This window comes from Ipomoea triloba, chromosome 11 (assembly GCF_003576645.1).
Source record: "Ipomoea triloba cultivar NCNSP0323 chromosome 11, ASM357664v1".
NCBI lineage: Eukaryota > Viridiplantae > Streptophyta > Magnoliopsida > Solanales > Convolvulaceae > Ipomoea > Ipomoea triloba.
The window spans coordinates 22,882,418-22,895,088 of NC_044926.1; the positions used below are offsets into that span (position 1 = coordinate 22,882,418).

General features: G+C 33.1%; 4 non-coding genes across 4 annotated transcripts; all 4 read right to left on the reverse strand.

Annotated features, from left to right (window-relative positions):
- Positions 1–1,332: 1,332 nt before the first annotated feature.
- TRNAI-AAU lies at positions 1,333–1,406 on the reverse strand. Its single transcript has one exon. It is a non-coding gene; the product is annotated as a tRNA-Ile (tRNA).
- Positions 1,407–1,954: 548 nt separating this feature from the next.
- Positions 1,955–2,028, reverse strand: TRNAI-AAU. The gene has a single exon. It is a non-coding gene; the product is annotated as a tRNA-Ile (tRNA).
- A 548-nt stretch (positions 2,029–2,576) lies between these two features.
- Positions 2,577–2,650, reverse strand: TRNAI-AAU. The gene has a single exon. It is a non-coding gene; the product is annotated as a tRNA-Ile (tRNA).
- A 548-nt stretch (positions 2,651–3,198) lies between these two features.
- Positions 3,199–3,272, reverse strand: TRNAI-AAU. The gene has a single exon. It is a non-coding gene; the product is annotated as a tRNA-Ile (tRNA).
- Between the last annotated feature and the right edge of the window lie 9,399 nt (positions 3,273–12,671).

The following is a 12,671-nucleotide window of genomic DNA, read 5'->3' on the forward strand; positions in this document are numbered from 1 at the left end:
TTTTTATTATAAGAGACTTCAAATATAATAACGTACCAAAAAATAGTACAAGTTCAAAGTCAATGATAAGTGTGATGGCTCATACAGGTCTCGAACCTGTGACCTTTGCGTTATTAGCACAACGCTCTAACAAACTGAGCTAATAAGCCAATTGAAAAAAATTAAATGAAGGTAGAATTTTGAAATTGCTTCTTTATATTGGTAAATTTTGAAATATAGGAAGTTCAACCCATTGGAGCATGAGATCTAGCCTATAGAATTGTGAAATTGAAATTGGCACTACGATAAAAAAAGCATATAACATCGAATATATAATGTAAATTATATCAAATGTGCATTCAATATTGCCTAATGGTGCACCTATACACGATTGGACAATTTACATAGCTTTGTGTGCATTGGTAGTGTGCTGTCGTTGTGGTGGCGGTGGTGTGGTGAAACTGAAAAATGTCTTTCGACAAAAAAATTGGTAAGTCATTTTTTGCAAAACTGAGTCTTTTTTCCATTGACTAGAATGAATTTTCTCTTTTCAACTAAATTTTATTTACATAACCAAACACAGGAAAATCAAAAGAAAAAAAAGGACTTCCAAAATTCAATTCCGCCTTTCAAAACGAACCCTAAATTTAATTGTGTTTTTATTATAAGAGACTTCAAATATAATAACGTACCAAAAAATAGTACAAGTTCAAAGTCAATAATAAGTGTGATGGCTCATACAGGTCTTGAACCTGTGACCTTTGCGTTATTAGCACGACGCTCTAACCAGCTGAGCTAATAAGCCAAATAAAAAAAATTAAATGAAGGTAGAATTTTAAAATTGCTTCTTTATATTTGTAAATTTTGAAATATAGGAAGTTCAACCCATTGGAGCATGAGATCTAGCCTATAGAATTGTGAAATTGAAACTGTCACGACGATGAAAAAAGCATATAACACCGAATATATAATGTAAATTATACCAAATGTGCATTCAATATTGCCTAATGGTGCACCTATACACGATTGGACAATTTACATAGCTTTGTGCGCATTGGTAGTGTGCTGTCGTTGTGGTGGCGGTGGTGTGGTGAAACTGAAAAATGTCTTTCGACAAAAAAATTGGGAAGTCCTTTTTGGCAAAACTGAGTCTTTTTTCCATTGACTAGAATGAATTTTCTCTTGTCAACTATATTTTATTTACATGACCAAACACTGGAAAATCAAAAGAAAAAAAAGGACTTCCAAAATTCAATTCCGCCTTTCAAAACGAACCCTAAATTTAATTGTGTTTTTATTATAAGAGACTTCAAATATAATAACGTACCAAAAAATAGTCAATAATAAGTGTGATGGCTCATACAGGGCTCGAACCTGTGACCTTCGCGTTATTAGCACGACGCTCTAACCAACTGAGCTAATAAGCCAATTGAAAAATATTAAATGAAGGTAGAATTTTAAAATTGCTTCTTTATATTGGTAAATTTTGAAATATAGGAAGTTCAACCCATTGGAGCATGAGATCTAGCCTATAGAATTGTGAAATTGAAACTGTCACGACGATGAAAAAAGCATATAACACCGAATATATAATGTAAATTATACCAAATGTGCATTCAATATTGCCTAATGGTGCACCTATACACGATTGGACAATTTACATAGCTTTGTGCGCATTGGTAGTGTGCTGTCGTTGTGGTGGCGGTGGTGTGGTGAAACTGAAAAATGTCTTTCGACAAAAAAATTGGGAAGTCCTTTTTGGCAAAACTGAGTCTTTTTTCCATTGACTAGAATGAATTTTCTCTTGTCAACTATATTTTATTTACATGACCAAACACTGGAAAATCAAAAGAAAAAAAAGGACTTCCAAAATTCAATTCCGCCTTTCAAAACGAACCCTAAATTTAATTGTGTTTTTATTATAAGAGACTTCAAATATAATAACGTACCAAAAAATAGTCAATAATAAGTGTGATGGCTCATACAGGGCTCGAACCTGTGACCTTCGCGTTATTAGCACGACGCTCTAACCAACTGAGCTAATAAGCCAATTGAAAAATATTAAATGAAGGTAGAATTTTAAAATTGCTTCTTTATATTGGTAAATTTTGAAATATAGGAAGTTCAACCCATTGGAGCATGAGATCTAGCCTATAGAATTGTGAAATTGAAACTGTCACGACGATGAAAAAAGCATATAACACCGAATATATAATGTAAATTATACCAAATGTGCATTCAATATTGCCTAATGGTGCACCTATACACGATTGGACAATTTACATAGCTTTGTGCGCATTGGTAGTGTGCTGTCGTTGTGGTGGCGGTGGTGTGGTGAAACTGAAAAATGTCTTTCGACAAAAAAATTGGGAAGTCCTTTTTGGCAAAACTGAGTCTTTTTTCCATTGACTAGAATGAATTTTCTCTTGTCAACTATATTTTATTTACATGACCAAACACTGGAAAATCAAAAGAAAAAAAAGGACTTCCAAAATTCAATTCCGCCTTTCAAAACGAACCCTAAATTTAATTGTGTTTTTATTATAAGAGACTTCAAATATAATAACGTACCAAAAAATAGTCAATAATAAGTGTGATGGCTCATACAGGGCTCGAACCTGTGACCTTCGCGTTATTAGCACGACGCTCTAACCAACTGAGCTAATAAGCCAATTGAAAAATATTAAATGAAGGTAGAATTTTAAAATTGCTTCTTTATATTGGTAAATTTTGAAATATAGGAAGTTCAACCCATTGGAGCATGAGATCTAGCCTATAGAATTGTGAAATTGAAACTGTCACGACGATGAAAAAAGCATATAACACCGAATATATAATGTAAATTATACCAAATGTGCATTCAATATTGCCTAATGGTGCACCTATACACGATTGGACAATTTACATAGCTTTGTGCGCATTGGTAGTGTGCTGTCGTTGTGGTGGCGGTGGTGTGGTGAAACTGAAAAATGTCTTTCGACAAAAAAATTGGGAAGTCCTTTTTGGCAAAACTGAGTCTTTTTTCCATTGACTAGAATGAATTTTCTCTTGTCAACTATATTTTATTTACATGACCAAACACTGGAAAATCAAAAGAAAAAAAAGGACTTCCAAAATTCAATTCCGCCTTTCAAAACGAACCCTAAATTTAATTGTGTTTTTATTATAAGAGACTTCAAATATAATAACGTACCAAAAAATAGTCAATAATAAGTGTGATGGCTCATACAGGGCTCGAACCTGTGACCTTCGCGTTATTAGCACGACGCTCTAACCAACTGAGCTAATAAGCCAATTGAAAAATATTAAATGAAGGTAGAATTTTAAAATTGCTTCTTTATATTGGTAAATTTTGAAATATAGGAAGTTCAACCCATTGGAGCATGAGATCTAGCCTATAGAATTGTGAAATTGAAACTGTCACGACGATGAAAAAAGCATATAACACCGAATATATAATGTAAATTATACCAAATGTGCATTCAATATTGCCTAATGGTGCACCTATACACGATTGGACAATTTACATAGCTTTGTGCGCATTGGTAGTGTGCTGTCGTTGTGGTGGCGGTGGTGTGGTGAAACTGAAAAATGTCTTTCGACAAAAAAATTGGGAAGTCCTTTTTGGCAAAACTGAGTCTTTTTTCCATTGACTAGAATGAATTTTCTCTTGTCAACTATATTTTATTTACATGACCAAACACTGGAAAATCAAAAGAAAAAAAAGCACTTCCAAAATTCAATTCCGCCTTTCAAAACGAACCCTAAATTTAATTGTGTTTTTTATTATAAGAGACTTCAAATATAATAACGTACCAAAAAATAGTACAAGTTCAAAGTCAATAATAAGTCTGATGGCTCATACAGGTCTCGAACCTGTGACCTTTGCGTTATTAGCACGACGCTCTAACCAACTGAGCTAATAAGCCAATTGAAAAATATTAAATGAAGGTAGAATTTTAAAATTGCTTCTTTATATTGGTAAATTTTGAAATATAGGAAGTTCAACCCATTGGAGCATGAGATCTAGCCTATAGAATTGTGAAATTGAAACTGGCACTACGATCAAAAAAGCATATAACGCCGAATATATAATGTAAATTATCTCCAATGTGCATTCAATATTGCCTAATGGTGCCCCTATACACGATTGGACAATTTACATAGCTTTGTGTGCATTGGGAGTGTGCTGTCGTTGTGGTGGCGGTGGTGTGGTGAAACTGAAAAATGTCTTTCGACAAAAAAATTGGGAAGTCATTTTTTGCAAAACTGAGTCTTTTTTCCATTGACTAGAATTAATTTTCACTTTTCAACTAACTCTTCTTTACATAACCAAACACAGGAAAATCAAAAGAAAAAAAAGGACTTCCAAAATTCAATTCCGCCTTTCAAAACGAACCCTAAATTTAATTGTGTTTTTATTATAAGAGACTTCAAATATAATAACGTGCCAAAAAATAGTCAATAATAAGTGTGATGGCCCATACAGGTCTCGAACCTGTGACCTTCGCGTTATTAGCACGCCGCTCTAACCAACTGAGCTAATAAGCCAATTGAAAAAAATTAAATGAAGGTAGAATTTTAAAAATGCTTCTTTATATTGGTAAATTTTGAAATATAGGAAGTTCAACCCATCGGAGCATGAGATCTAGCCTATAGAATTGTGAAATTGAAACTGGCACTACGATCAAAAAAGCATATAACGCCGAATATATAATGTAAATTATCTCCAATGTGCATTCAATATTGCCTAATGGTGCCCCTATACACGATTGGACAATTTACATAGCTTTGTGTGCATTGGGAGTGTGCTGTCGTTGTGGTGGCGGTGGTGTGGTGAAACTGAAAAATGTCTTTCGACAAAAAAATTGGGAAGTCATTTTTTGCAAAACTGAGTCTTTTTTCCATTGACTAGAATTAATTTTCACTTTTCAACTAACTCTTCTTTACATAACCAAACACAGGAAAATCAAAAGAAAAAAAAGGACTTCCAAAATTCAATTCCGCCTTTCAAAACGAACCCTAAATTTAATTGTGTTTTTATTATAAGAGACTTCAAATATAATAACGTGCCAAAAAATAGTCAATAATAAGTGTGATGGCCCATACAGGTCTCGAACCTGTGACCTTCGCGTTATTAGCACGCCGCTCTAACCAACTGAGCTAATAAGCCAATTGAAAAAAATTAAATGAAGGTAGAATTTTAAAAATGCTTCTTTATATTGGTAAATTTTGAAATATAGGAAGTTCAACCCATCGGAGCATGAGATCTAGCCTATAGAATTGTGAAATTGAAACTGGCACTACGATCAAAAAAGCATATAACGCCGAATATATAATGTAAATTATCTCCAATGTGCATTCAATATTGCCTAATGGTGCCCCTATACACGATTGGACAATTTACATAGCTTTGTGTGCATTGGGAGTGTGCTGTCGTTGTGGTGGCGGTGGTGTGGTGAAACTGAAAAATGTCTTTCGACAAAAAAATTGGGAAGTCATTTTTTGCAAAACTGAGTCTTTTTTCCATTGACTAGAATTAATTTTCACTTTTCAACTAACTCTTCTTTACATAACCAAACACAGGAAAATCAAAAGAAAAAAAAGGACTTCCAAAATTCAATTCCGCCTTTCAAAACGAACCCTAAATTTAATTGTGTTTTTATTATAAGAGACTTCAAATATAATAACGTGCCAAAAAATAGTCAATAATAAGTGTGATGGCCCATACAGGTCTCGAACCTGTGACCTTCGCGTTATTAGCACGCCGCTCTAACCAACTGAGCTAATAAGCCAATTGAAAAAAATTAAATGAAGGTAGAATTTTAAAAATGCTTCTTTATATTGGTAAATTTTGAAATATAGGAAGTTCAACCCATCGGAGCATGAGATCTAGCCTATAGAATTGTGAAATTGAAACTGGCACTACGATCAAAAAAGCATATAACGCCGAATATATAATGTAAATTATCTCCAATGTGCATTCAATATTGCCTAATGGTGCCCCTATACACGATTGGACAATTTACATAGCTTTGTGTGCATTGGGAGTGTGCTGTCGTTGTGGTGGCGGTGGTGTGGTGAAACTGAAAAATGTCTTTCGACAAAAAAATTGGGAAGTCATTTTTTGCAAAACTGAGTCTTTTTTCCATTGACTAGAATTAATTTTCACTTTTCAACTAACTCTTCTTTACATAACCAAACACAGGAAAATCAAAAGAAAAAAAAGGACTTCCAAAATTCAATTCCGCCTTTCAAAACGAACCCTAAATTTAATTGTGTTTTTATTATAAGAGACTTCAAATATAATAACGTGCCAAAAAATAGTCAATAATAAGTGTGATGGCCCATACAGGTCTCGAACCTGTGACCTTCGCGTTATTAGCACGCCGCTCTAACCAACTGAGCTAATAAGCCAATTGAAAAAAATTAAATGAAGGTAGAATTTTAAAAATGCTTCTTTATATTGGTAAATTTTGAAATATAGGAAGTTCAACCCATCGGAGCATGAGATCTAGCCTATAGAATTGTGAAATTGAAACTGGCACTACGATCAAAAAAGCATATAACGCCGAATATATAATGTAAATTATCTCCAATGTGCATTCAATATTGCCTAATGGTGCCCCTATACACGATTGGACAATTTACATAGCTTTGTGTGCATTGGGAGTGTGCTGTCGTTGTGGTGGCGGTGGTGTGGTGAAACTGAAAAATGTCTTTCGACAAAAAAATTGGGAAGTCATTTTTTGCAAAACTGAGTCTTTTTTCCATTGACTAGAATTAATTTTCACTTTTCAACTAACTCTTCTTTACATAACCAAACACAGGAAAATCAAAAGAAAAAAAAGGACTTCCAAAATTCAATTCCGCCTTTCAAAACGAACCCTAAATTTAATTGTGTTTTTATTATAAGAGACTTCAAATATAATAACGTGCCAAAAAATAGTCAATAATAAGTGTGATGGCCCATACAGGTCTCGAACCTGTGACCTTCGCGTTATTAGCACGCCGCTCTAACCAACTGAGCTAATAAGCCAATTGAAAAAAATTAAATGAAGGTAGAATTTTAAAAATGCTTCTTTATATTGGTAAATTTTGAAATATAGGAAGTTCAACCCATCGGAGCATGAGATCTAGCCTATAGAATTGTGAAATTGAAACTGGCACTACGATCAAAAAAGCATATAACGCCGAATATATAATGTAAATTATCTCCAATGTGCATTCAATATTGCCTAATGGTGCCCCTATACACGATTGGACAATTTACATAGCTTTGTGTGCATTGGGAGTGTGCTGTCGTTGTGGTGGCGGTGGTGTGGTGAAACTGAAAAATGTCTTTCGACAAAAAAATTGGGAAGTCATTTTTTGCAAAACTGAGTCTTTTTTCCATTGACTAGAATTAATTTTCACTTTTCAACTAACTCTTCTTTACATAACCAAACACAGGAAAATCAAAAGAAAAAAAAGGACTTCCAAAATTCAATTCCGCCTTTCAAAACGAACCCTAAATTTAATTGTGTTTTTATTATAAGAGACTTCAAATATAATAACGTGCCAAAAAATAGTCAATAATAAGTGTGATGGCCCATACAGGTCTCGAACCTGTGACCTTCGCGTTATTAGCACGCCGCTCTAACCAACTGAGCTAATAAGCCAATTGAAAAAAATTAAATGAAGGTAGAATTTTAAAAATGCTTCTTTATATTGGTAAATTTTGAAATATAGGAAGTTCAACCCATTGGAGCATGAGATCTAGCCTATAGAATTGTGAAATTGAAACTGGCACTACGATAAAAAATGCATATAACACCGAATATATAATGTAAATTATATCAAATGTGCATTCAATATTTCCTAATGGTGCACCTATACACGATTGGACAATTTACATAGCTTTGTGTGCATTGGTAGTGTGCTGTCGTTGTGGTGGTGGTGGTGTGGTGAAACTGAAAAATGTCTTTCGACAAAAAAATTGGGAAGTCATTTTTTGCAAAACTGAGTCTTTTTTCCATTGACTAGAATGAATTTTCTCTTTTAAACTAAATTTTATTTACATAACCAAACACAGGAAAATCAAAAGAAAAAAAAGGACTTCCAAAATTCAATTCCGCCTTTCAAAACGAACCCTAAATTTAATTGTGTTTTTATTATAAGAGACTTCAAATATAATAACGTACCAAAAAATAGTCAATAATAAGTGTGATGGCTCATACAGGTCTCGAACCTATGAACTTTGCGTTATTAGCACGACGCTCTAACCAACTGAGCTAATAAGCCAATTGAAAAAAATTAAATGAAGGTAGAATTTTAAAATTGCTTCTTTATATTGGTAAATTTTGAAATATAGGAAGTTCAACCCATTGGAGCATGAGATCTAGCCTATAGAATTGTGAAATTGAAATTGGCACTACCATAAAAAAAGCATATAACACCGAATATATAATGTAAATTATACCAAATGTGCATTCAATATTGCCTAATGGTGCACCTATACACGATTGGACAATTTACATAGCTTTCTGTGCATTGGTAGTGTGCTGTCGTTGTGGTGGCGGTGGTGTGGTGAAACTGAAAAATGTCTTTCGACAAAAAAATTGGGAAGTCAATTTTTGCAAAACTGAGTCTTTTTTCCATTGACTAGAATGAATTTTCTCTTTTCAACTAAATTTTATTTACATAACCAAACACTGGAAAATCAAAAGAAAAAAAAGGACTTCCAAAATTCAATTTCGGCTTTCAAAACGAACCCTAAATTTAATTGTGTTTTGAATATAAGAGACTTCAAATATAATAACGTACCAAAAAATAGTACAAGTTCAAAGTCAATAATAAGTGTGATGGCTCATACAGGTCTCGAACCTGTGACCTTTGCGTTATTAGCACGACGCTCTAACCAACTGAGCTAATAAGCCAATTTAAAAAAATTTAATAAAGGTAGAATTTTAAAATTGCTTCTTTATATTGGTAAATTTTGAAATATAGTAAGTTCAACCCATTGGAGCATGAGATCTAGCCTATAGAATTGTGAAATTGAAACTGGCACTACGATAAAAAAAGCATATAACGCCGAATATATAATGTAAATTATATCAAATGTGCATTCAATATTGCCTAATGGTGCACCTATACACGATTGGACAATTTACATAGCTTTGTGTGCATTGGTAGTGTGCTGTCGTTGTGGTGGTGGTGTGGTGAAACTGAAAAATGTCTTTCGACAAAAAAATTGGGAAGTCATTTTTTGCAAAACTGAGTCTTTTTTCCATTGACTAGAATGAATTTTCTCTTTTCAACTAAATTTTATTTACATAACCAAACACAGGAAAATCAAAAGAAAAAAAAGGACTTCCAAAATTCAATTCCGCCTTTCAAAACGAACCCTAAATTTAATTGTGTTTTTATTATAAGAGACTTCAAATATAATAACGTACCAAAAAATAGTACAAGTTCATAGTCAATAATAAGTGTGATGGCTCATACAGGTCTCGAACCTGTGACCTTTGCGTTATTAGCACGACGCTCTAACCAACTGAGCTAATAAGCCAATTGAAAAAAATTAAATGAAGGTAGAATTTTAAAATTGCTTCTTTATATTGGTAAATTTTGAAATATAGGAAGTTCAACCCATTGGAGCATGAGATCTAGCCTATAGAATTGTGAAATTGAAACTGGCACTACGATAAAAAAAGCATATAACGCCGAATATATAATGTAAATTATATCAAATGTGCATTCAATATTGCCTAATGGTGCACCTATACACGATTGGACAATTTACATAGCTTTGTGTGCATTGGTAGTGTGCTGTCGTTGTGGTGGTGGTGTGGTGAAACTGAAAAATGTCTTTCGACAAAAAAATTGGGAAGTCATTTTTTGCAAAACTGAGTCTTTTTTCCATTGACTAGAATGAATTTTCTCTTTTCAACTAAATTTTATTTACATAACCAAACACAGGAAAATCAAAAGAAAAAAAAGGACTTCCAAAATTCAATTCCGCCTTTCAAAACGAACCCTAAATTTAATTGTGTTTTTATTATAAGAGACTTCAAATATAATAACGTACCAAAAAATAGTACAAGTTCAAAGTCAATAATAAGTGTGATGGCTCATACAGGTCTCGAACCTGTGACCTTTGCGTTATTAGCACGACGCTCTAACCAACTGAGCTAATAAGCCAATTGAAAAAAATTAAATGAAGGTAGAATTTTAAAATTGCTTCTTTATATTGGTAAATTTTGAAATATAGGAAGTTCAACCCATTGGAGCATGAGATCTAGCCTATAGAATTGTGAAATTGAAACTGGCACTACGATAAAAAAAGCATATAACGCCGAATATATAATGTAAATTATATCAAATGTGCATTCAATATTGCCTAATGGTGCACCTATACACGATTGGACAATTTACATAGCTTTGTGTGCATTGGTAGTGTGCTGTCGTTGTGGTGGTGGTGTGGTGAAACTGAAAAATGTCTTTCGACAAAAAAATTGGGAAGTCATTTTTTGCAAAACTGAGTCTTTTTTCCATTGACTAGAATGAATTTTCTCTTTTCAACTAAATTTTATTTACATAACCAAACACAGGAAAATCAAAAGAAAAAAAAGGACTTCCAAAATTCAATTCCGCCTTTCAAAACGAACCCTAAATTTAATTGTGTTTTTATTATAAGAGACTTCAAATATAATAACGTACCAAAAAATAGTACAAGTTCAAAGTCAATAATAAGTGTGATGGCTCATACAGGTCTCGAACCTGTGACCTTTGCGTTATTAGCACGACGCTCTAACCAACTGAGCTAATAAGCCAATTGAAAAAAATTAAATGAAGGTAGAATTTTAAAATTGCTTCTTTATATTGGTAAATTTTGAAATATAGGAAGTTCAACCCATTGGAGCATGAGATCTAGCCTATAGAATTGTGAAATTGAAACTGGCACTACGATAAAAAAAGCATATAACGCCGAATATATAATGTAAATTATATCAAATGTGCATTCAATATTGCCTAATGGTGCACCTATACACGATTGGACAATTTACATAGCTTTGTGTGCATTGGTAGTGTGCTGTCGTTGTGGTGGTGGTGTGGTGAAACTGAAAAATGTCTTTCGACAAAAAAATTGGGAAGTCATTTTTTGCAAAACTGAGTCTTTTTTCCATTGACTAGAATGAATTTTCTCTTTTCAACTAAATTTTATTTACATAACCAAACACAGGAAAATCAAAAGAAAAAAAAGGACTTCCAAAATTCAATTCCGCCTTTCAAAACGAACCCTAAATTTAATTGTGTTTTTATTATAAGAGACTTCAAATATAATAACGTACCAAAAAATAGTACAAGTTCAAAGTCAATAATAAGTGTGATGGCTCATACAGGTCTCGAACCTGTGACCTTTGCGTTATTAGCACGACGCTCTAACCAACTGAGCTAATAAGCCAATTGAAAAAAATTAAATGAAGGTAGAATTTTAAAATTGCTTCTTTATATTGGTAAATTTTGAAATATAGGAAGTTCAACCCATTGGAGCATGAGATCTAGCCTATAGAATTGTGAAATTGAAACTGGCACTACGATAAAAAAAGCATATAACGCCGAATATATAATGTAAATTATATCAAATGTGCATTCAATATTGCCTAATGGTGCACCTATACACGATTGGACAATTTACATAGCTTTGTGTGCATTGGTAGTGTGCTGTCGTTGTGGTGGTGGTGTGGTGAAACTGAAAAATGTCTTTCGACAAAAAAATTGGGAAGTCATTTTTTGCAAAACTGAGTCTTTTTTCCATTGACTAGAATGAATTTTCTCTTTTCAACTAAATTTTATTTACATAACCAAACACAGGAAAATCAAAAGAAAAAAAAGGACTTCCAAAATTCAATTCCGCCTTTCAAAACGAACCCTAAATTTAATTGTGTTTTTATTATAAGAGACTTCAAATATAATAACGTACCAAAAAATAGTACAAGTTCAAAGTCAATAATAAGTGTGATGGCTCATACAGGTCTCGAACCTGTGACCTTTGCGTTATTAGCACGACGCTCTAACCAACTGAGCTAATAAGCCAATTGAAAAAAATTAAATGAAGGTAGAATTTTAAAATTGCTTCTTTATATTGGTAAATTTTGAAATATAGGAAGTTCAACCCATTGGAGCATGAGATCTAGCCTATAGAATTGTGAAATTGAAACTGGCACTACGATAAAAAAAGCATATAACGCCGAATATATAATGTAAATTATATCAAATGTGCATTCAATATTGCCTAATGGTGCACCTATACACGATTGGACAATTTACATAGCTTTGTGTGCATTGGTAGTGTGCTGTCGTTGTGGTGGTGGTGTGGTGAAACTGAAAAATGTCTTTCGACAAAAAAATTGGGAAGTCATTTTTTGCAAAACTGAGTCTTTTTTCCATTGACTAGAATGAATTTTCTCTTTTCAACTAAATTTTATTTACATAACCAAACACAGGAAAATCAAAAGAAAAAAAAGGACTTCCAAAATTCAATTCCGCCTTTCAAAACGAACCCTAAATTTAATTGTGTTTTTATTATAAGAGACTTCAAATATAATAACGTACCAAAAAATAGTACAAGTTCAAAGTCAATAATAAGTGTGATGGCTCATACAGGTCTCGAACCTGTGACCTTTGCGTTATTAGCACGACGCTCTAAC